The sequence below is a fragment of the Topomyia yanbarensis genome, chromosome 3 (genome assembly GCF_030247195.1).
Source record: "Topomyia yanbarensis strain Yona2022 chromosome 3, ASM3024719v1, whole genome shotgun sequence".
Taxonomy (NCBI): Eukaryota; Metazoa; Arthropoda; class Insecta; order Diptera; family Culicidae; genus Topomyia; species Topomyia yanbarensis.
Window position 1 is genome coordinate 1,545,815 of NC_080672.1, and position 23,702 is coordinate 1,569,516.

General features: G+C 38.2%; 1 protein-coding gene across 6 annotated transcripts in view; it reads right to left on the minus strand.

Moving 5' to 3' along the window:
- Nucleotides 1-23,702, minus strand: part of LOC131693475 (hippocampus abundant transcript 1 protein) — a 133,815-nt gene that overhangs the window by 68,419 nt on the left and 41,694 nt on the right. For 3 of the 6 annotated variants that reach the window (XM_058981332.1, XM_058981328.1, XM_058981331.1), the window contains exon 1: nucleotides 16,435-17,024. The exons of 1 other annotated variant lie outside the window; for it this stretch is intronic. The gene's annotated coding sequence lies outside the window, so the exon portion shown is untranslated. Of the gene's footprint in view, nucleotides 1-16,134; nucleotides 16,394-16,434; nucleotides 17,025-23,702 lie in introns of those variants that run through there. 2 more of the 6 variants (XM_058981330.1, XM_058981329.1) reach the window with 2 other exon arrangements.

A 23,702-nucleotide genomic window follows, 5' to 3' on the forward strand; every position in this document is an offset into this window, starting at 1 on the left:
TGATTTGGATATTTTTCTTGTTCGGAGATGTCGAAAACCAGAAGATATCAAAACGAATCAAGAGTTGTGACGACAAAATTACACTCAGTATCGCTAGAAACTTTGATATAGAAGGAAAAGTCTATTATGTATTCTAAAAAATCATGGAATTCATTGACTTTATCATTCTGTGAAGAAAATATGATAGAGTACACGTGGAGCGTTTCAAGTTCAAGTACACAAATTGAATTCCTCCTGTTCCACTACTCTTTTAAAGGGAGAATTACTGTCACGCAACAGAACACAACTTCCATGCTCGGTTAATATTTTAAAGTTTAAAAAATGAGAGCACAGTTTCCACTAAAATTTAATAACGCTAAAGCCAGTGTTTATTTGGTCAAGCAAACACGACCGGAAACCACCATCCAGGCAGGGCACCGACAGTTAATTAACGTTGCCGAGCAAACAATGCGACTCTTCCGTGACAAGTTTCCCCCCCCCGGTGCAGAGTGGACGTGGAATGGTCACGAAGGCACGTGGAATTAACCTTTACCCGTACAGTACCTACTCGTTTACATATGTGCCAGGCCGGGCAGCATAAGTGTTGACTGATTTAGTGACTTGTTTAGTAAAACCACACTTTGGACTTGCCGCAGTATGACGAATGGTGTGCATCTTGCAACGCTCTCTCTCTCTCTCGCTCGTTCATGAATGGTGAACTATCCCGGTCGGATTCGGGTCGAGAATATTTCGCCTTTTTGGCCTGCAAGGCACAATCGATCACGGCACGAAACTGGGACTGTGTTATTACTTGGGCTGAATGAAAATGAAATTGCATTTGCGTGTTGGAACAAATTTTGACTTTTACCGTGCTGCAGAATTGGGACACCGCACGCTGGTACTTACTCGTGCTGATGTGGTTTCGCGGCTTGTGTTTGAAATTGGTTTGGGTTTCGATAGGGAAATATTCCCCCAAAACTAAGCAGATTGAGGATGTGTGGTAATGTTGGCGAAAGTAAACCTATAGAATCAGATATTGGTTCTATCACATTATGCAATGGCAAATAATACTGTTTTTGGAATCACGCTAATTACTAATTAAAATACAATTAATGATGTCTAGAAGAATGTCGAACAATGAAGCTGAACGAACATCAAACGGAAAAAAATCGTTCATAAATTCCTGAAAAAAGATCACAATTTCGTGAACTGTGGATTTACGAAAACCGTCTTCAAATTCCTGAATATATGAATAATGAACTCGTATTATTGAAACTAATTGTGTTTCCAAATGACTAACGATGTTAATGATTGCAGGAGCTTACTTTCGATTTTTGTAGTTTCTCATCACGTCGCCGTGATTTTTTATTCTTGAGTGTACCATCGGATTTTTCTGTCAGAATCGTGATTTATATTCATGATTGCAGAATCTTAGGCCCGATTTTCGTAATTTCTATTTACGTTATCGTCATATTTTAGTCATGATAAATGATTCTTGTTCATGATTTCAGGATCTTAATCACGATTTTTGATATTTTAATTATGAGTAATGTAATTTATATTCATGATTTTAGTATCCTAGTCACGATTTTCGTAATTTCTATTCAAGTTATCGTGATATTTTAGTCACAAGTAGAGTGATTTATGTTCATGATTTCAGGATGTTACTAGCGATTTTTGACATTTTTGTCACGAGTAGGGGAGACCGGGGCTAGTTGGCGGTGTTTTCAGTTTAAATTTTTTTACCGCTTTGATTTTGGTAGATCTTGTAAAATATAACACGTTACATGGAAAGGCAGACTGTTGGCAACATCTCTGAATTTTATAAAAATGGTTGATACGTTGTCTTCATTTCTAGAGACAAAAGTATGTGACGCGGAAAAGCCGCCAACTTATCCCAGCCCCGGGGTAAATTGCCGGTACGTGTGGGGTAAGTTGGCGGAATGCCAGAAAATAAGCAATCAAATGGAAATCCGTTTACATCAGTGATCCTTATGAAATGTGGCGATTATCTTTTCAATAAAACTGTATATTATTCGATACTTTTTTATTATACTTCAGTCTCAACGCCCCGTCATTTTGACTTCGACGCGTACTCCATATTCAAAAGCAAATTTTCGAAGTTATTCTGGCGATTGTCAGAAATAATTATCCCCTGCATTGACGAGAGACACAAGAAAGAGTTTCTCCTACTTTGGAGTGAATTTCAGAAATGAAAATATTTGACTATTTTTGCACTGTAAATAGTACCGCCAACTTGCCCCAGCAGCATATTTTATGAAAAAGGATTTAAAAAATTACTTTTGTGAATAGATAGGTGAAATATCTATACGGATACTGAAAGCTCTTTTCACGCACTATCGAAAAATATAATCATTCGACGAATACATTGAAAACCACCTTAAATAACACAAAATGTACTAATTTATGACATACCGGCTTGAACCTTCGTTCGATCCGGTCACAAATCTTGATAGCTCCTGGTTTACCTACGCAATCACCTCCGCCTATAACTGTGATGATCTCCGACTTCTAAGCCTTTCGAACTGAGCTTTCGACGTTCCTTCCGGACGTGAAAGTCTCTTTTCAAATTGGCCGAAGAGGAGAATGTCGAGTTACAGCGGAGGAATTGATTGGCCACAAACGACTACTCCAGTATCTTACGGAGAAGTTATATAAATTTTGTTGGGGGCAGAATTCAAAATCTGACCCAGTGTCGTAGATGCCAAGGCTTTGGGCACGGCACAAAAAAATGTCATTTGGATTCCAAATGTATGATCTGTGGTGATAAATCGCACACGCAAGATACTTGTCCGGTGAAAAAAACCACAAAAAGTTTCAAATGCGCTAATTGTAGCGAAAATCATAAATCGAATTTCTGTGGTTGTCCTGTTCGAGAAAAAATTATAAATTCTCGTTCTAGACAACAAAAACAACAAATAAAAAATGTACCTACTTCTTCAGATACTCTTCAAGAAAACACGCCCAAACGTGTTAATCCGATTCAAAATAGATTAACAACTTCTTCTACCTCCGTCACATCATCCTACAATGGTGCGTCATCTTATACTTCAGTGGCAGGTAACAATGCCAAAATAACGGCTACAACTAACACGCCCTCAATCTCGTTTGCACCCAACGCTTCCTTTAGTCCAATGGATCTAGGTAGCGTAACGGAAGAAAAATTAAAATATCTACAGGAGGCTATGTTACCTATGATGATTGCTATGTTAAATTCTACCTCCATGTTTGAAGCTTTTCAAGCGGGTTGGGAATTTCCTAACAAAATTGTTATGAAATTAAAGTTCAACAATGACTTTAAATAATCACTTAAATGTATTAAATTGGAATGCTCGTTCATTAAAAACGTGCGAAGACGAATTTTTAAATTGAAGAGTAACTCTAATTTTGTTATTCATCGATTTGATCGAATTGTTGGATTCGGCGGAGGAATCGCAATAGCGGCTAATCGCAGGATCAAACATTCCGTTACGCCGTCTCTTGACACCAAGGTGATGGAGAGTTTGGGTATCGCAGTTGAAACTAATCTTGGTATCATTTTTATTGCTGCAGCCTATTTGCCTTTTCAGTGCACTGGCGAGCAAATTAATTTCTTGAAAAGAGATTTACAAAAACATACAAGAAATCGGTAGAAATTCTTCATAATCGCTGATTTTAATGCCAAACACCGAGCCTGGAATAATGCTCAAAGCAATTCTAACGGTAAACTACTTTTTAATGATGGCTCTGCTGGTTATTATTCAATTTTGTTCCCGAATGGTCCTACGTGCTATTCGTCTGTAAGGAATCCTTCAACAATTGATTTGGTTTTGACAGATCAAAGTCACCTTTGTTGCGAATTGATTACACATGCTGACTTTGATTCTGATCATCTTCCAGTAACTTTTTCACTTTCTCAAGAAGCTGTTTCCAATCCCATTAGCTCAGTGTTCAATTATCACAAAGCGAATTGGGAATGGTACAAAACTTATATTGAGAATAATTTTAATCATGACCTTGATTTACAAAATAAAGCTGACATTGATACGGCATAACAAAATTTAAGTAATTCTATAGTTGATGCTGGAAATTTATCAGTACCAACAATACAGAAACAATTTAATACTCCTATTATTGACGACGATCTTCAACTTCTGATTCGCTTGAAGAATGTTCGAAGACGTCAATATCAACGTTCTCATGATCCTGCTATGAAATGTATCTATCAGGATCTACAAAAAGAAATTAAGCATAGATTCACACTATTAAGAAATGAAAATTTCGCGAAAGAGGTTGAACAAATCAAGCCAAATTCTAAACCTTTCTGGAAACTTTCTAAGGTTCTTAGGAAACCTCAGAAACCAATTCCAGCTTTGAAGGAAGGTTACCACATACTTCTTACAAACGAAGAAAAAGCTCAAAAACTTGCTCAGCAGGTTGAAAGCGTCCATAATTTTAATCTTAACGTTGTGAGTCCTATTGAAACCGAAGTCTTACAAAAATATGAAAACGTTTCAAATCAAGTATTGTCTCTAGACGATATTGTTGAAACAAACTATGATGAGATCAAATCCATCATGAAAAAGTTAAAAAATATGAAAGCTCCAGGTTATGATGGAATTTTCAACATTCTTCTTATCCCTTCCCGAAATCACCATGAGATACTTGGTCAAAATATTCAACAAATGTTTTGAATTAGCATACTTCCCTGAAAGATGGAAAAATGCCAAGATTATTCCTATATTGAAACCAGATAAAAACCCAGCAGAAGCATCTAGCTTACTCTCTTCTATTAGTAAATTATTTAAAAAAATCATCCTAACTAGAATGATGTCACATATCAATGAGAATTCTATTTTTCTTCCTGAGCAGTTTGGATTTCGTATTGGACATTCAACTACTCATCAACTCGTGAGAGTAACTAACATGATAAAGGCAAATATCTCAGAGGGATATTCCACTGGAGTTGCTCTTCTAGACATCGAAAAAGCTTTCGACAGTGTTTGGCACAAAGGTTTAATTTCCAAAATGTGGGATTTCAATTTTCCAATTTACATAATAAAGATAATTAAAAATTATCTTACTAACCGCACCCTACAGGTTTCCTATCAGAATTGTAAATCTAATAAGCTACCCGTTAAAGCAGGCGTCCCTCAAGGATCAAGCGTCGCACCAATACTATACAATATTTTTACCTCTGATCTTCCAAATCTACCTAAAGGGTGTAAAAAGTCACTTTTCTGTGATGATACTAGCATCTCAGCCACTGGGAGGAGTCTTCGTATTATCTGCAGTCGACTGCAACGAAGCTTGAATATTTTCAATGATTACCTGAAAAAATGGAAAATTTCCACTAATGTGACAAAAACACAATTGATTGTGTTTCCGCATAAGCCAAGAGCTTCTTCTATTAAACCAAATAATAACCATATTATTAAATTTAATGGCTTGAATTTAACGTGGTCAGATAAAGTTAAATACTTGGGTTTGATTTACGATAAAAAACTCACTTTTAAGTATCACATTGAAGGAATCCAAACAAAATGCAACAAATATATAAAATGTTTATACCCTCTTATAAACAGGAATTCTAGGCTCTGCCTAAAGAACAAACTATTAATTTATAAACAAATATTTAGACCGGCAATGCTATATGCAGTGCCAATCTGTGCAAGTTGTGCTACTAGGAAGAAAACGCTTCAAAGGATTCAGAATAAAATTCTGAAAATGATTTTGAAGCGTCCTCCCTGGTTTAGCACAAATGAGTCGCACAGACTCGCAAACATAGAAACATTAGAAATTATGACGAACAGTATTATAAGCAATTTTCGACAAAAATCGTTGCAATCTTCAATTGCAACGATTAGCTCTCTTTATAGTTTATAAGATAGTTTATAAGATTTGTTTAGCTCCTTATTCAAAAGACAAGTAGGTTTAAAACATCCTACTAAAAAAAACTTAACTGCGAAAGCATATTATAACTTAATAATAATTAACTGAATCATGTAAACAATAGGGATGAAAAATCACCACTTGTGGCTGAACACCCAATATACTAAATTAGAAATGTAATGCAAACAAAACAATATAATCAAATAGAAAATAATATATAATAAAAAAAAATTATGAATATTTACAAAGTATGCTCAAAAAGCACAATATCGCCCACAGAACAAAAACTCATTGGATAATGCGTTTCAAATTACTTGAGGTTCACAACGAGAGACAGTGCTTTATGTCTATTTGAAACGGAGAAAAGGGGATTTCGCCAACTTACCCCAACCGCCAACTAGCCCCGGGCTCCCCTAGTGTGATTAATTGCTTAATTTTAGGATCTCAGTCACTATTTTCGTAATTTATTTGCACGTTGTCTTGATATTTTACTCTGACAATATGAACAGGAACATAAAACTGTGACTGATTCGCGGTATCTTGTTCTGTGAACTATATCGTATTCCCATAAAGGAAACTTCTATGTCAAAAACTACTTAACACCGTCTTCGTAGCTTTCAACAAAAATGGCAGGACAAATTCACGTGAAATGCTTCGTGCATGTATACTTGCGAATAGTGCTATTGAGGCATTTATTACTGTTAATAACATAAACAAGAAATGCGTCTATTGTTCCGGCATATTTACCCCATAATGAACCATCACGTTTTGATGATTTCAAAAGGCTTCTATCATACTGTGGAAGATATCAATTTGAGAGGCACCGAATTGATGGAATACTTAAGCAGTACAAATCTGCACATACTTAATGTAGGAAATCGCCCAACATTTGCACGAGCTGGCAGAGAAGAGGTGTTAGATGTAACTCTCTGTTCTGACAGTATTATGCATAAGTTCGCAAACTTACTCGTACCAAACGAGCTCGAACCGTCGCACAGTGATCACCTACCATACAAAAGTCGGACAAAACCTCTAAAGTGGCCCGAATTTGATGAAAACTTCACATTAGGGTAATTTTGTGACGCTGAATTCATATTTGAAGTTTATTTTTTTGTTTTTTATTACCTCAAAATTTTGGCACTTAGGGTGGTTCGAAAATTCAACATTTACGAATATAAAGTGCACTATTTCCAAAAATTCATTTTCGAAAAATTAGGCGCGGTGAATTTTTTAGCAGAATACACATTTTTTCAATTGTTGATAATGATAAGACACATCTATAAATTATATTGCGAACCCTGGGTAGTCAAAGGCTACCATGCGTCTCCTTCAGATATATCATGAAAAATCACCTTTTTTCATACCTCGGGGCAGAAAGGGGCAAAACAAGATATTCATTTTCGGAAAGTGCACTAATTTTCAAGTATCGTGAACAACAACCGATCTTTCCGAACCGTTTCAAAAAAAAGTACAGCCACAGTCGTACAGTCGTTATCTGATCATAAGTACATCGTCTTTGACTATTGAAACGTAATCCCAAATCGACGAACTGGGACCTCTACGAAGAGGACTTGGCGACCAGGTTTCAGGGGTATCTTCCACACGGTGTGTTTGGTAGAACAAGTTTATTCGAAAAAAAAATCGGCATCTCCAAAACTTCAGTATGTAATAGAATGGACTTTACTCTTTCATTTGCAGCCAAAAGTAAAATAATCGGTCGGGGCTCCAGAACAACTTCTTATTTTAAAGATTTTTTGTTTAAAAGCATAAGTTTTGCAATGAAACTGTTTTACATTTTTCCACTAGGTATAGCTATAGACATTCAAATATTACTAAAAGTGAGAATCTGATGGGCAATTTCATTGTCTACAACTATGCACAAAACTACAAATCGATCTAAAATCGCTCGGGAAAGTTTTTCAAATTTTGTCAAAGTTATATATTTGCACGGGGCTTTCTGGCTAAGAAGCCAATTACAAAAAATATTTTCATATGTGAAAAATGGTTTGCTTTAAATGAACAGTGTAATCTGAAGTGCTGACAAAGTCCCATGTCAAAGCGGAAAAAACATAATTCCATATTCCACGGGTTCTTGCGAACCAATGATATCTTATGACCAAGAAGATATATAGAAGATAAAATTTGAATGAAATGGGTAATCTTTTCAAAGAAGCTGGGTAATGTAGTAAACAGTTTTTTTCTGTCAAAACTAAATTCGTTTCTTCTTTTCCATTTCTTCTCTCGTTCTGGAGGGTGGCTGATATAATTTTGAATCAACGTCCTTTTCCATCAATATCTTGTAGGATGCATTTGACTGAAACCTTTATATTAGAACAAACTCGATTAGATATTTAGTTCAAAATTAGTATAAAAATAAGTATGAGCATGATGACCGTACAATTCCTAGTTGCTACTCCGTGATTGACTAGAACAAGCGAAATTGCACAGAGCATCAACGAATGGGGCCTGGGAGTAGCTATCCATTCTCAATGTAACAAACGTTGTTATGGAGACCGTGTATTACTCTGCATCTCCACGTTTGTCACGGGAAGGAGTTTTTGTTAGTAGGATGGGGTAAATAGTTATATAAATCTGGATTCACCTTGATAAGTGATACCATCTATGCAACTCCCAGAAGTATTATAATGTGTTCATTACTCTGGACAGCCGGCTGCCGAGAATTTATGATATTTATCGTTTGTTGAATTAATTTTGAAGTGCTCGGTTTGTACAAAAAAGCAACTTCAGCTCCGGATTGCCGACAGTCGGAAGTGTTGCTTATGTTTAATTGTATCAATCCGTATGTGAACAATTTTATTATTCCTTGTTTCGTAATTCCGGCGAAACACGACATTCCATTAACGCCATTATTAACGCATTAACGATAGTATTCTAAACCAAATAAAACAACAATTATGTATTGGTTTCTTTATCCGCGAACAATTGAATAAGGCGCCGATTGCTTTGTTATTCATGCGCGTTTTTAAGCTAACTAAAGCGTATTTAAAACGGCATAAAATAAGCACTACCGAAATACCCGAAACGACCAGCTTTCTATGTCGAATATACAACCGACGACGCTAATTTTTACACTAACTACTAGAACTAGTAACTGGCTTCTGATTCTTCTCGTGAACTGTCAATACTCAACCCTCATACATGATTCAACAGTCATCACTTCACTCAGACAAGACCATGCGTATTCCCCAAGCACATGAAATGCCCAATGGATTAGTTTCCTAGTTGATCAAATAAACACTAAACAAACAAAGAAATTAGTTTGATCAGTCCAAAGAAATCTCAGTACGATTGGCATCAACTGGCGGATGCGAGTTCTCTTACAATGCCATCAAATCAAAGAATATTTAAAATTACATACCACAAAATAGGATCGGAAAAATTAGTTGCTTAACCAAGGATCATTCTCAAAGATAGAACTGTTGATGAATCAGGTGATAAGGGACGCGGACGAAAATAGCTGACCATTGCCTCAATTTGAGAGGCACAGAATTGAAGGAATACTTAAGCACATTTGCACGAGCTGGCAGAGAAGAGCTTCGAGTTACGCGTGCTTCTAGAGGAACACCTTGGTGGAATACGGACATGCTCAACTCAAACAAATTGGAGAATAGCTTGTAATTGCGAACGCAGGGACGGTTCAGATTTCTTTAAATTGGCTCGCAAAGCATTCAAAAATGCCCCCCCCCCTCGATCCTCTGAGCGAAGTTGTTGTAAAAGCTTCTGCACAAATGTCTCAAGTCTCATCGAGGCTAGTATAATCAATAAGTTACGTTCGAAATCGAATGGTTTTTATGTTCGTTCGATTAGAACTGAAAATGGTGAATGTTCGTCTGACGAAGATGTAGTACTCAACTGCCTTTTTGACACACAATTTCTAGGCTGTACGGAGCCAACACTGACGACTGCCCCTAAGTTCTTTTCAGGTAGTTCTGATTGTTGGGCGTTTACTCGTAGAAATGTCACAACAGAATCGATCAAATGGGCGATTGAAAGTTTTGCTCCGTGTCAGTCTCCGGGAAATGAGGGAATCATTCCAGTTCTACTACAAAGAGGATATGAACACTTCAAGCATATTTTGAAAAAGTTTTTTACTTGTAGTCATTATCGTGGCGGGGAGATAACTGTAAAATTAATCCGAAAGGTGGCCGTGTCACTTATGACTTCCTTCCTTCTCAAATCAGTGGAACGTTTAATCGACCACATTTCGGATGTTAGCTCAGGCGAGTACCCGCTACATGCAAAGCAAAATGCATATCAGCGGGAGAAGTCTACTACCACTCTATTACACAATGTTGTCTACAACATCGAAAAAGTTTTTTCATAAAAGCAATCCAGTTCAGGAGTTTTTCTTGATATTGACAACGTGTTTTTGACAACGTGTTTTTCGAATTCATTTTGGAAGCAACACGAGGTCATGGAGTACCTTCATATATCAAGAACTGGATACGCGCAATGCTTAGCAACCGACGTATGTGACGTTAAGACAAACAGAGATAGGGAAACTGAGTGTCTGTGGATATCCTCAAGGCGGTGTGCTTTCAACACTGCTATGGAAACATGTCGCCGATGGCTTATTGAGGAAACTTAACGAGCTTGGGTTTCTGACGTCTAGTTTCGCCGATGATTATCATATAATGATCACCGGTATTTGAATTAACACACTTTTTGATTTGATGCAACAAGCCTTATGTGTTGTTGAGCAATGGTGACCAATACTGGCATACGGGTGCCTTGTTTGGTAGTAGAAGCGAAAAGTCATGATAATCCAATCAAAGTTGAACCATCTTCAGAGGATGGTCTTAATGGCGAGAACGCACTAGTGTTCTCGACACTATATGTGTTTCTGAAACAAGAAGCACTTTCTTGTGCATACCGTCTAAAGGTTATTGGACTCTGTAACAGTAACCCAATAGATCGTACAACTAACCAAACAAGACTGTGGCCCCAATTGGTTACTCGGGATGAGTATACACTTGCTTCAAGTGACCTTGCACTCACACGTCGTTTTTCTTTTAAAAGTTTCAATGTGAGAATTCATCCTTGCGAGGAATGGCTAGATGAAGCGACATCGTGAAGAATATTTAATTTGTTATACTGACAATTCTTTGTTGGAAGGCCGAGCCGGTGCTGGAATCTATTGTCATGAAATGACATTAAACCAGTCTCATCCGCTTGGTAGATACTCTACAGTATTCCACGCAGAAAACTTCGCAATTCTGAGGAGTGTACAATCGACACTTCAATAAGGTATTTGCGGTAGAAGGATATAGTTTTGCTCTGACAGTGGGGCTGCCCTGAAAGCACTTACTTCGGTAAATTCGAGATCGAAATTAATAATCGCAAATCGAAGAACACTTAAAATATTATCTAACTTCTATGGATACCCGGTCATTCCTCTATTACTGGGCGGATGAATTGGCTAGAGCTGGCGCTACTACTGACTTCGATGGTCCTGAACCAGTTTTACCACTTTCGATAAGTTAGTTAAAGCACAAGATTCGGTCTTGGGCTGCATCCGAACATGCCAACAATTGGCGTAGCTTGCAAACTTGAGTTCAAGCAAAGACTTTTCTGCCGGATGTGAATCCGAAAATGTCAAAGAATTGGCTGCATTTTTCAAAGTAGAATGCGTAATATTCTAGTCAGGATACTGACTGGACATTGCAAACTCAATTACCACATGGCTACTATTCAGCGTGCTGAGTATTATTCTTGTGATCTTTGTGAATCCAATTACGGAACTTCATATCATTTGATATGTAACTGCCCTGCAGTAATGCAATTGCGTGTCCGGATTTTTAATTCTCCATACATAGATGAATTTATGTACAGAGAGAGCAGAAACTTAAGGATATGCTATTGTTCGTAACCCAATGTGGTAAAGAGCTATATTTTAAGACATACTTGAATGACAATATCTCTTCGAGAGTGTTGTTTTTCATTTTCAACTATTTCCTGAGTTTTTTGAGGTGCCGCTTAACGATTGCAAAATATGTTTCAATTGGGTGCAACTCTAGCAAGTTTGGAGGATTTTTGTTCTTGGGTACGACTTACACGTTGTTGGTAGTGTATCGCTCCTGAGCCATTTTCCCTAAGTGACATGAAGCTAGGTCTGGTCAAAACAGCACGAAACAACTGTGTTTCCTCAAAACAGGCAACGAGTATTGTTTCAAGCTTTCGATTATATAAATATCCTGATTGACGTTACCATCTGTCACGACAATTTCACTGTTCAGTTCACATGTGCAAATCGCCTGCCAAACCAAGTTTTTCTTAAACCTTCACAACTGTTACTGTTTATATTTATCTTAAACTTTCCATTTTTCGATAACGTATGAAACTTTAAACCTGGGAGTAGTTTGAAATCCGCCTTGGCGTATGTATAATCATCTATCATGCTGCAATTAAACTTGGCCAACAATAAGGCTTTGCAAAAAATCACATATTTTTAAATTCTCGCGGTCCCCCGCCTGTCATATTGTGATAAATGTCAAAGTAAGCTCAGATGCCAAATTTCACAGCATTTGGACAATTTTAGACCGCCGCCCACTTTGCTAGAAGTTTTTGAAATTGGTACTGTGTGAAAATCTATTAAATGCTATAACTTTTAAAGTAGCACTCAGAAAATCACAATTCACACCTCTTTTTAAAAGAAATAATCATAGTATTCGAGTGAAGATATTTCCGTCTCCTGAAAAATACCGAAAGGGTGGGTACTGGGTCATTTTGCTCCCAAAAAATATACTTTTTATAAAACAACTTGTGCCCTTAAACTAAAACTCAACAGGAATCTATCTCCAAATCCACATTTTAACAATGCTCTATAGCTGAAACATGTATGTTACTTTCGGTAGCCGGCCGCCCAGATTTAAAATTCATTTACATTTTATTCATCTTCGAAAAGTCTAAGGCTCGAAGGTTTACTAAATTTTATGAATATTGTTGAAAATGTAGACAGATTTTATTGAATGACAGGTATCAAAAAATGTTTTAAGGAAGGAAATGTATCTATAAGAAAAAAATCATAAATAATGACGCTTCTAGGGGGGAGGGGGGGTACGCCAAATTGTGACATATGAGGGAGGGGGAGTATGCTAGAACATTACATAACATGGTTTCACTGATTATTTTTTTTTTAACAATTTGGTACGTTAGGGGATGGAGGATAGGGAAATCTGTCATAATCTGTTACACGGGGAGAGGGGGGAGTCAATTTCGGGCAATTTTTGCGTAGCGTAATTTAGGAATGGTCCCTTCTTTACAATTATTATTTAAGCATTTGAAATTGAATGAAATGCAGATTACAGATCCAAAATCTATCTTCTGGTTAAATAATGGAAGGGGTTTGGAGTATGTTACTCCCCTAGAACCGCCAATGATGAATATGGGTCATTCCACGCGAAGTGATCAAATAAAGATGCAAACTTGAAATCGACCTTCACGGATTTGAACCAAATTTGGAGGAATTGTTCATCTAGGGCCAATATATAAAAACCCAAATTTTTGTGTCAATTGAACCACCCCTCGGGTCATGGGGCTCCCCTGTTTTGGAAAATAGCCAAAACCCTTGATTTTCTTTTGATCATATCTCCGGTTCTATTTACTCTAGAATCAAACCACAAGATGGCTTTTGAAGAAAATTGTTCAAGGAGTCTATAAAAAATATAATTGTTTGCCGACAGTGTTGCCAACTATGCAATTTTTTCAGTTAAATATTAAAAGTTAATTTTTCTCTCAATACGTATATTTTAATTTTGAAAATTTTAATGCCATCGTGTTCCTCAGACATTTTTACATAAAAAAACTTATCGTCCCAATATAATATGAGCGCATCCTGAGATATACCGTTTTGAATGGAAAAACTCCGATTTTCTCATATAAACATCCATTTTTATTGGCCAAAATTGAGAAAATCTTCAAACTGTCATAAAAATCGATCCTGATCTGCTAGAAGCAAACCAAATACGTAGTTTTTCATCATTTCACGTCTACTTCACGAAAAATTATGTTTGAACTCAGAATACTCAAGTTGATTTTTTAGTGTTGTGCGCTTGCGATTTTGTATGGGAAATTGCGGTTTTTTCTCTTCAAAACGGTGTATCTCAGCATGCGCTCATATTATATTGGGATGATAAGTGTTTTTTATGTAAAAATGTCTGAGGAACGCGATGGCATTGAAATTTTCAAAATTAAAATATACGTATTGAGAGAAAAATTAACTTTGAATATTTAACTGAAAAAATTGCATAGTTGGCAACACTGTCGGCAAAAAATAATATTTTTTATAGACTCCTTGAACAATTTTCTTGAAAAGTCATCTTGTGATTTGTTTCTAGAGTAAATAGAACCGGAGATATGATCAAAAGAAAATCAAGGGTTTTGGCAATTTGCCAAAACGGGGGGTGCTCCCATGACCCGAGGGGTGGTTCAATTGTCACAAAAATTTGGGTTTTTATATATTGGCCCTAGATGAACAATTCCTCTAAATTTTGTTCAAATCCGTGGAGGTCGATTACACGTGCCTTGATCACTTCGCATGGAATGACCCATATAGAAGCATTAAAGTTCGTCTAACTCAAACAGAATATTTGGAAACTTTTGAATTTTTTCAACACTAGGTGTACCATAGCGCAACTGGAAAAATCCGAGACACAAAATTTTACACAGAATATGATCGGAAAACGACGCAGGAATTGTAGAACAAAAATGAAATTGGATTAGCAAAAAATATGTTCTTTGGCAAGCAATTTGTAATTGTGAAATTGAAAGCTTTCGTCCATTCTAGAGCCAAGAAAGAAGAGTGAATTCCCAAGAGATCAATTTCTGAAGTAGTTGATGATGTTTATTATAGTAATTATGCGAAAATCTTAAAAATTGACGTAACAAAGGTCGTTTCTCCATTTATGGTGGAAACGATATCTTAGCCGAATCTGATTTTTAACGGACAATTTCTTCACTAGATGATAACCGGTTTCCGCTGAAAATCAGTTTTCAGGTTGCTAATGACCAATTAGCCGAAAACCAGTCTTCAACGAAACCCGGTTTTCATTCAGGTGAAGAAATTGGCCGTAAGAGTATTTGGTATTGGTGTTGATGAATTGGTTGTGACGACATCGGGACAAAACCCATAGTCGGTCAATTTTTGTATTTTGGTCTTCGCATGATTTTTTTTGCAGTGTTTCCGAAGCGCTTGCCACTAATCAAAGTTGACAAAACAGTTCAATGGCAGTGTTCCATTTTTCTGATATTAAAATGCTATAATGTGCTTGAATTCTGTCAGATTTTTTCTCGCCTTCCATTATAGTCCAAAAAGAGCGAATGACCTTAAAATATACAATACAATCGAAACAACAACGATAAAGTATTAATAGGAAAACGATTTATGATTCTGTTATGTTCTATTAAACTGTCATAGACAAAATTTAATATGTTATTTTCAATATCTGACATAAATGATATAAGTTGGTTGATGAATTTTTTTCTCAATCTTACTCAAATCAAAAAACACCCTGATAAAACTCTTAGTTTTGTATAAGAATGTTAAGCGGACAAACATGTTTCAACCATTAATTTATATCAAAAATTCGAATGCACAGAGAGCCTTTATAACTCTTCGCCAAAGCTATTAACTGAACAAAACTTCGACTACAAACCCAACCTATGAAAATCCACCGAAATCACATATACATACCGTACCTAGCCCAAAAATTCCCGCTTTAGGAACTCCCCGGCCCAGGTGCTGTTATTGTTAAATTATTCTACAAGGTATAATAAAACGTAGAGGCAACTGGAGCACCAGCACTGCGGCCTATTTGCTGCAACTGGCTCGTGTTATTGTTCCAAACACCTCGTTGGCAAGGTTTCAACCAAAGTAGCCTCATTTTTCGAAACAAAAATAATCCCAACTGCAGTACCATGTGCTGTCACAGCATCATCCCCATGTCAGCGGTCGGATTATGTAATTCACATTCGACGTCAGGACGCCTTTGGGCCGTTCAGTGACATACAATATAATACGCTTTTGAATAGAGAGAAAACGAATACACCGATTAAAGTGATGTTTGATGATGATGATGATGATGGACGATAGAACAAGCACCATAGAGTTCACATCAGTCTGGCATTAAAAAGCTGTTTTCCCATTGGAACTACGGCTTGATGTTACATAATTAAACAGTTTGTTTAGATTTTCAGCTTGATGAAAACGTCCTAGCTGTTCTTCTTCGTTCGGTTATTTCGCACACTGTCGCGTCAGGAAGACGCGTTTTCCTCCCCCACTTTGGCTGTGTGGGAGAGTTTGTCTACTCTCGCGAATGAACGTTTCACTCTTGTTGCCCTCTTTGACAGACAATTGTCATTTTCATTGTTGATACGTTCCCACTTTGGCACTACGTGGCCTATTGCCAATACTGACAAGAGCATTTTGCGTCTTCCGAACCCATCGCTTCTTGAAGTCCTTCAACTTGAACTTCTCTCCTGGCTGCTCAGGGAACGACCCGAGATCGGTTTTGCTGGACGTGTTACATAAAACAGACTACCAACCATAAGTTTTCATGGACTGGATATCGCATTCCGCATTCTCACAATTTGTGCACAATCAGTATAGCTGTTTTATCTTCCAACGAAGATGTAATTCCGGAATAAACTTTACACTTATCCTTCACGGATAATAACGATTCATTAAACATGTACTACTAAGAATCACTTCAACAGAACAATGTACTTGCAACGTATTGAAAACTGTCACTTATTGTCGAACAATATCGATATTTTGGATTTGTCCTCGCACAGAAAACCACGTTTTCCATATCTTTATCGCACCAAAAAATATTAGAAACAACAAACTTCACAACATATGCTACGCAAAATTCAGCCAACTTTGTTAAACTACGTTCTTAAGTAACATTTTGAGGCATTTTTTCCTGTTTGCTTCCTGATGGTTACATGGCAGGACCAAAAGTACTAAATATTCAAACATCTACTGTACACAACACAATCCACGACGGAAGGCGACAACGGACTGCGACGAGCCAGGCAATCGCGACCACGGCCAACATCCCCGAAATTATGGCCGAGAGAAGTCGTTCTCTCCCGCTCGCGCACCGACAGAGTCCTTTCGATCGAATCCTTGCGAAAACGAGCAAACACCTTTTCGGGCTGTTGGCAAAAACAACGCTGTACTGTACTGTACTGTAGCAACAACGGCGACGACCGCTTGGCGAGACGAAATCCGCAACCGAACCGACGATGGGGCCAGCAGCAGTGAACACCGTCCTGCTCCGGCGTTCGACTCTGAACTACGAATAGCGTCGCTGCTGCTACTAAGCGTCCGGGCAAGGGACCAATCTGTGCCCATCAGGGGGAACACGAGCGCGGTTGTGAATTATATTTCTACCTCTGCATGCCACATGACCACAGTGGCGAGTAGTGGTGTCAGTTTTATTGGTGTTACTTTGTGCTGGTCTAAGTAAAAGAATAGTGCTAAACAGCATAGAATTTGGCGTCAATTCGAGAAAAGATAAAACATTTGAAAAGCGACATGCTAACTAAAACACAATGAACCATCGAAGCAATCTAGGCAACACTGTCAATCAAATACTGCACGTGTTGGGTGTTCGCTTGGATATTGTCTCGTTTTTATTTACTGCATGGGATGCATCACCGTGACCAAATGCAATTGCGAACGTAACGTTTAACGATAATCAGTGGAAATTAACGACCCACTGCGAAGGTTCTTCAACTTGTGCAAGTTGCTTAGGAACACACTTCACTTAGGGAAACGATGTGGTATGACATTCGAAATGTTTATACTCAATTAGACAATTATCGACTTTTCTTGAGTGGAACTTTATTCGAAAGAACGAAATAAAGTGTTTTTTCCAAATTGTGTGATTATTACCTATTGCCAATCATATCTGCCGAATAATGTTCTGATGCCAACGTCTCTCCACACCGACAGCGGTTCTCTGAGAAAAACACTTTCCCTCCCATGCTCAGAGAACAGAATCGACCATACATACGGTCGATGTTCTGCATCAATGGAATTCCAAACACTCGAAGACAAGCTAGGTGCACGTAAACCGAGCAAACAAGTGCAGAGGTTTGCATTACATGAAAGTCAACCTAACTGTTCGACATTCCAGCACTTCCCGTGCGGATGCGACAAACTGAGATTCAGCCTGCTAAGGTCTAGCCGGGATTTTTTTTATTATGTTTATTTGACACGGCTCGATGCGTGAACTTAACGGAGCTGAGGGTTTTTATTTTTTTTTGCAACAAATAAACAATAACACAAACAATTTAATGTGTGTGCTTGTCCATCGCATGTTTCACACGCGCGGAGATATTTTTTCCGAGGCAGGGTAGCATTCTCACCATCAGCTGATAACATCTGAGGGTAATTCAGTCCGCTTCCTTGATTGTCGCTTTCGTCCATACTTTCATCACTACTGGTTTTTGGGATACCGCTGATTGTTTTAACTTGTATCTTTGGATTGCTGGTTACGATCGTGAAATCACCTTCTTTGCCTATCCGGACTTAAACGAATAAACCGATTATTAGAAAAAGTTGAAGAAGTTGGATTTGAATGATTCGTGCTCCACTCGTCAGTAACTGGCACCAACAGTTAGACATTAAATCCAAACTGTTCACACTTCATATGTGCCAACGCCTAAAGCATCGAGCTGGTACCGAGTGATATCTCGGTGACCCTGACGAGTATAGGGAAACGAACTCTTTCTTTTGGCACGAGAGCCAAGCGCCTGTCGGTATGCAACATATAGTTTTTCTCGTAGGTAAAAAAATGGATCTTGGAACTACACCGGTGTAGTGCAACAAAAAGATAGACTGATTAGATCCAAGCACCGATTACACCGGTGTAGTGCACTGTCAAAAACGAAAATGCCATTGGACCGAAATGTTGACACAATGGAAATATATAGCAGAAATTTCGGAAAAACAGATTTTTCATAAATCACCAATAGGAAAAAGCAACTGGAGAAAAATCATTTTAAATATCTCAACGATCAAAAAAAGAAACAAAATGTGTTCCTAAATTCGCGAATAACTTTCCATAAAATCCGGAACATACGAACCAGAGCCGTGAGCAAAAGTCATGTGTTTTATAAATATGTTCAGCATATGCGCAAAGCTTTTATTTAGGAAGATATTTGTTTTTTATGATCCTCGGTCACATCGAAAAAATTGCCATAAATTTTTGATCGATCACGTTTTTACGTTACGAAAACAGGACTGTGAACAAAAATCATGTGTTTTATAATTATGTTTAATCTTTCTTCAATAATGTATGCATAACACTTTTATAAGTAGAGATATTGGTTTTTGAATTGTTAAACATTAGCTACGGTTTCCACCATGTCATTACCAGATCGATTTTCTGTACCTGAACTAGTTTACAGCTTTACCAACATTATTCCTAAAAGCAAAAGTACTCGTGATTTTATTCATATATATAGGAACATTGCTCAGAGTTCGACTATATACGACAGGAGCTGATTCATGATTTATTATCTTAATCAAGATCTGCTTTCGTGATTGTTAAAAATCAATCTGGATATTATCTTGCGAACAATTTCACGTAACTCGAAATATTATTACAGAATCCTTTCAATCATCGTGAACCAGTTCATGATTCCTAATATATTAGTCACGATTCAAAATCAGTGCTCGTGAAATTGTTCGCAAAATCATAAAAAATCGCGATTTTTTTAAATATTAAAAGTTAATTTTTCTCTCAACACATGCATTTTAATTTTGAAAAATCTAACGCCATTGTGTACCCTGGGCTTGGGTGATGAGCCTAATGGGCGCGTACTCTTGCTTGGTCGATAAGAGTGGGAGATCCGAGCGAGTGCTGGTTCATTGATCTCTGAATCTCATGACTAATAATCATTCGATCGAGTGTTTTGGCGGACGGCTGATATGGATGTTTCTACTTTCCAAGCCACAATAGACTAAATAGAATTATCTAAATATAAGGACCCTTCGCTCTTTTTGGTTTCTATTTGCACCAAGTGCTACTACTAGAGGTTAATTAGTTCTTATGTCAATAATCCACCAATCATTATGACGCAAGATTTTATTTATATAAGAAGCCCGCTTCAAGATGTTGATTACAATACGCCTCGATAGTGGTGTATCGAGGAGGCCGGGAGGGCTGATAGGAGCCTTTTTCTGTTCTTTATCTTTCTTCTATTCACCCGCTCATAAACAACAATCAACTAGTAACAAATAGATAATTGAGAAAGGATGTGCTATGTGTGGTGGTTGGCTATTCAAGTATTAGTAGTGTTTGAAGTACTAATGTATGTGTTTCATGTGATGATCATAGCTTTAGCTGTATCTTATACCTATCTAATCTATTGCGTCTCTCATATATTGTCTTTAGTCTCTTCTTTTCGAATCCTATACTGCCATTCTAATCCCGCCTTCAGCTGGGTCAGCAAAGATGGTGATAGTGAACGTCTTAACACTCACACAATCTCAAACGCGGTCTCAAGCGGGAACCTACAAAAATGCCCTCGCGCGCGCGGTTACGAATCGGTCACGTCCGGAGGTCTACCCTTGATCCCAGAAGCCTGGGTCCATGCCTTCAGCTGGACCAATTGGGCAAATACGCTCATACCTATTGGGCGGCACGTCTCATGGCGACATAACCGGGAAGCTTATCGATATAAGGGATCCCACTCTCTGCCAGAATTCTGGCCGCACACCGAAAATTTAATATCAGACTCACGGTTCGCGCGACCATTCAAGAACACACAACACACGCAAATATGTTAGAAAATCACGTTAGCGTACAAACGTTAGAACCCCTCGCGATTTTCTAAACAACCTACGCCCACCAACTCGCAAGCATGATTATACCCCGGTGATAAGGTTAACGTCTCAGCGCTCATAAACTTACCAACGCGATCTCAAGCGTTAATCTACAAACTCCCGCGTTCGCGCCATCATGAATCGGAATCGTCCGGAAGTCTCTATCCTCGGTACCAACAGTCTAGGTCCATGTTAATTTAAAAAAGAAAATAAATAAAATTGAAGAATTGAAAAAAAATTGCTCCCATATCCACTAGACAAAACGTTCCATGGCGACATGACCGGGAACTCTAGTGATATGGGATAACTCACTCCCTGTCAGAATGTGATCCGTACACCGAACTAAATATCAGAATGCCGGTCCGCGAATATATCAATGGCCGCAGGGTTTCAAAATCGAATTTATACACGCGAAGTCACATACACGCGAGCACACGCGACAAACACGTCAACATATGAACGCTTAAGCCCTTCGCGATCATCTACGCACACCTATGCCCGCGATCGTGCAAACTTGATAACACTCCGGTAATTTTGTGAACGTTTTAGTACTTACGAAGTTACGAACGCGAACCCGCAAACGCGCGCGAGATTCATGATCGTCCGTCACGTCCGAAAATCTTTAGCCTTCATTCTAGTAATTTAGGTCCATACATTCAGTTGGACCAATCAAAAAAATAAAGCTCATATCCACTAGACCACACGCTCTACGGCGACATCGCCGGGAACTCGTGATATGGAAGATCTCACTTTCATTTAGCATCTGAGCCGTACACCAAATATAAAGTATTAGATTCACGGTCCGCGCACGATTATCCAAGAACACACGCGAATATGCGAAATGCACACGGTTATAAAATAGATTTTATACACTCGAAGTTACATACACGTTAGCACACGCGACATACAAACGCACACGCGATCGAACACGTTAACGTACAAATGCTCGAACCCTTCGCGATGATACATGCGATCGCGAGTCCCTACGTCCGCACATACCTGAACCGTACAATGAATATCACATTCAGAATCATGGCCCGCTACAATTGGCCTAATGCAGTGTTTTAGTGGGCGACATTGCCTGTCTCGTCTGCAAATTGTAGTATGTGATTCTGACGGGGAGCCCTTCCGGGAACCTAGCTCTACAGCTCCAGTAGGACAACTCTCGAAAAAAAAGAAAAAATCTAACGCCATTGTGTTCCTCAGATATTTTTACATTAAAAACCTGTTTTAATCCACCTAGTGGTGCAATTGTGCCTTTCTCATTTGTCCAAACTACGATTCTATGGCCGGTTATGTTCAATAAAATGATGGAAATGTATATTACTCATTCAGTACGATTTGCACATACATACAATGGATCGACAGCCAAGATCTTGAAATACTATGTGTCGACACTGAAACATCGCTTGAAACCAGCGGCGAATTAAGGAGGAAGATCCGGGGGTCCGAACGCTGCCGAAAACTTTCAACATGTTAAGAAATTTTAAACTAGTTTAATTTTAAAGTAGCAACCCCTCATTTGGACCATTCATAAATTACGTAACGCGCTTACGGGGGGAGGGGGTACGACAAGTTGTTACATGTTGTGACATATGGGGGAGGGGGAGTAAGCCAGATCGTTACATAACATGTTTTTACTAAACGAAAAAAATATTTCGAAGAATTTGTTACGTAGGGATTTGTTACGTAGGGATAGATAAATGTGTGACAATTTGTTACATAAGGGGAGGGGGAGTCAATTTTGGGCAATTTTCGCGTCGCGTAATTTATAAACGATCCCATTGCATATATAGGTCAAGAAAATTTTGGCCCTCCGGGATTAGGTTGACGATTTTTAGAGTGATTGCATAACCTTTCTATATGAGAAAGGCAAAACGCTTATAACCTCAATATAATTTGAACCAATCCTGAGATATTCTGTTTTGGATAAAAAAATCGCGATATGCCATATAAAATCGCAAGGGCACAACAATTCTATCCAACTTGAGAAAATGTGAATTTTTGCCTTCAGAACTGTATATCTCAGGATGCGCTCAAATTATATTGACATTATTAGTGTTTTTTATGTAAAAATGTCTGAGGAATACGATGGCATTAGAATTTTCAAAATTGAAATATATCTATTGAGAGAAAAATTAACTTTTAAATTTTAGCTGCAGAAATCGCATAGTTGGCAGCACTGCCGCAAAAAGTTAATATTTATTCTAGACTCCTTGAAAAAATTTCTTCAAAAGCCTTCTTGCGGTTTGATTCTAGAATAAATAGAACCGAAAATCAAGAGTTTTGGTAATTTGTCAAAACGGAGGGTGCTCCCATGGCCCGAGGGTTAGCCCCTTTTGGACGCCAGCTAGTACTGGGGTTGCCTCCATGGTCAACTTTGACTGCTAATAGCGAAAAATCTAAAAATTGTTTTCTTATTTCTCAGGGTACAGTCTACGTGGATTACTTAAAACTATCAAAAAATGCAAAAATATCAATTTTAGAAAAAATGTGGGTTAGTCTCTTTTGGACCCAGCCATTCATATATAGATAATGACAGTATTGAAATAAAGCTACATGGCCTGGCACAACGTACTAGTTCCGCCGCTATCAAACAACTCATGTCAAAATACGCAGAGGTGAGTAGTGTGTAACGGGACCGGAAAGGGGAAAGCCGTAGTCGTAGATGGATGTTAGCGACCTTCACTTAAGCGCCAAACAGGATTTTACTCCCGCCGTGAAAGTGCATGTTTTAAGAATAATTCTGAAATTCCCGTGCCCGGCTGGGACTAATCGTGGCGGGTTCCAATCCACTAAGCCAACCTAATCCGTGACTCCCGAAACACTGCAACCTGCGACCGAAACTGTCTTACCATTACAGTCAAACTCCAACAAGGATAGGGAAGTGTCCTTTGTTGGTTTTTCCCCCAGAGCCCTATACTACGCGACCCGAAAAACCGAAAACTTGACGCAACTGTGACTCGTCGTT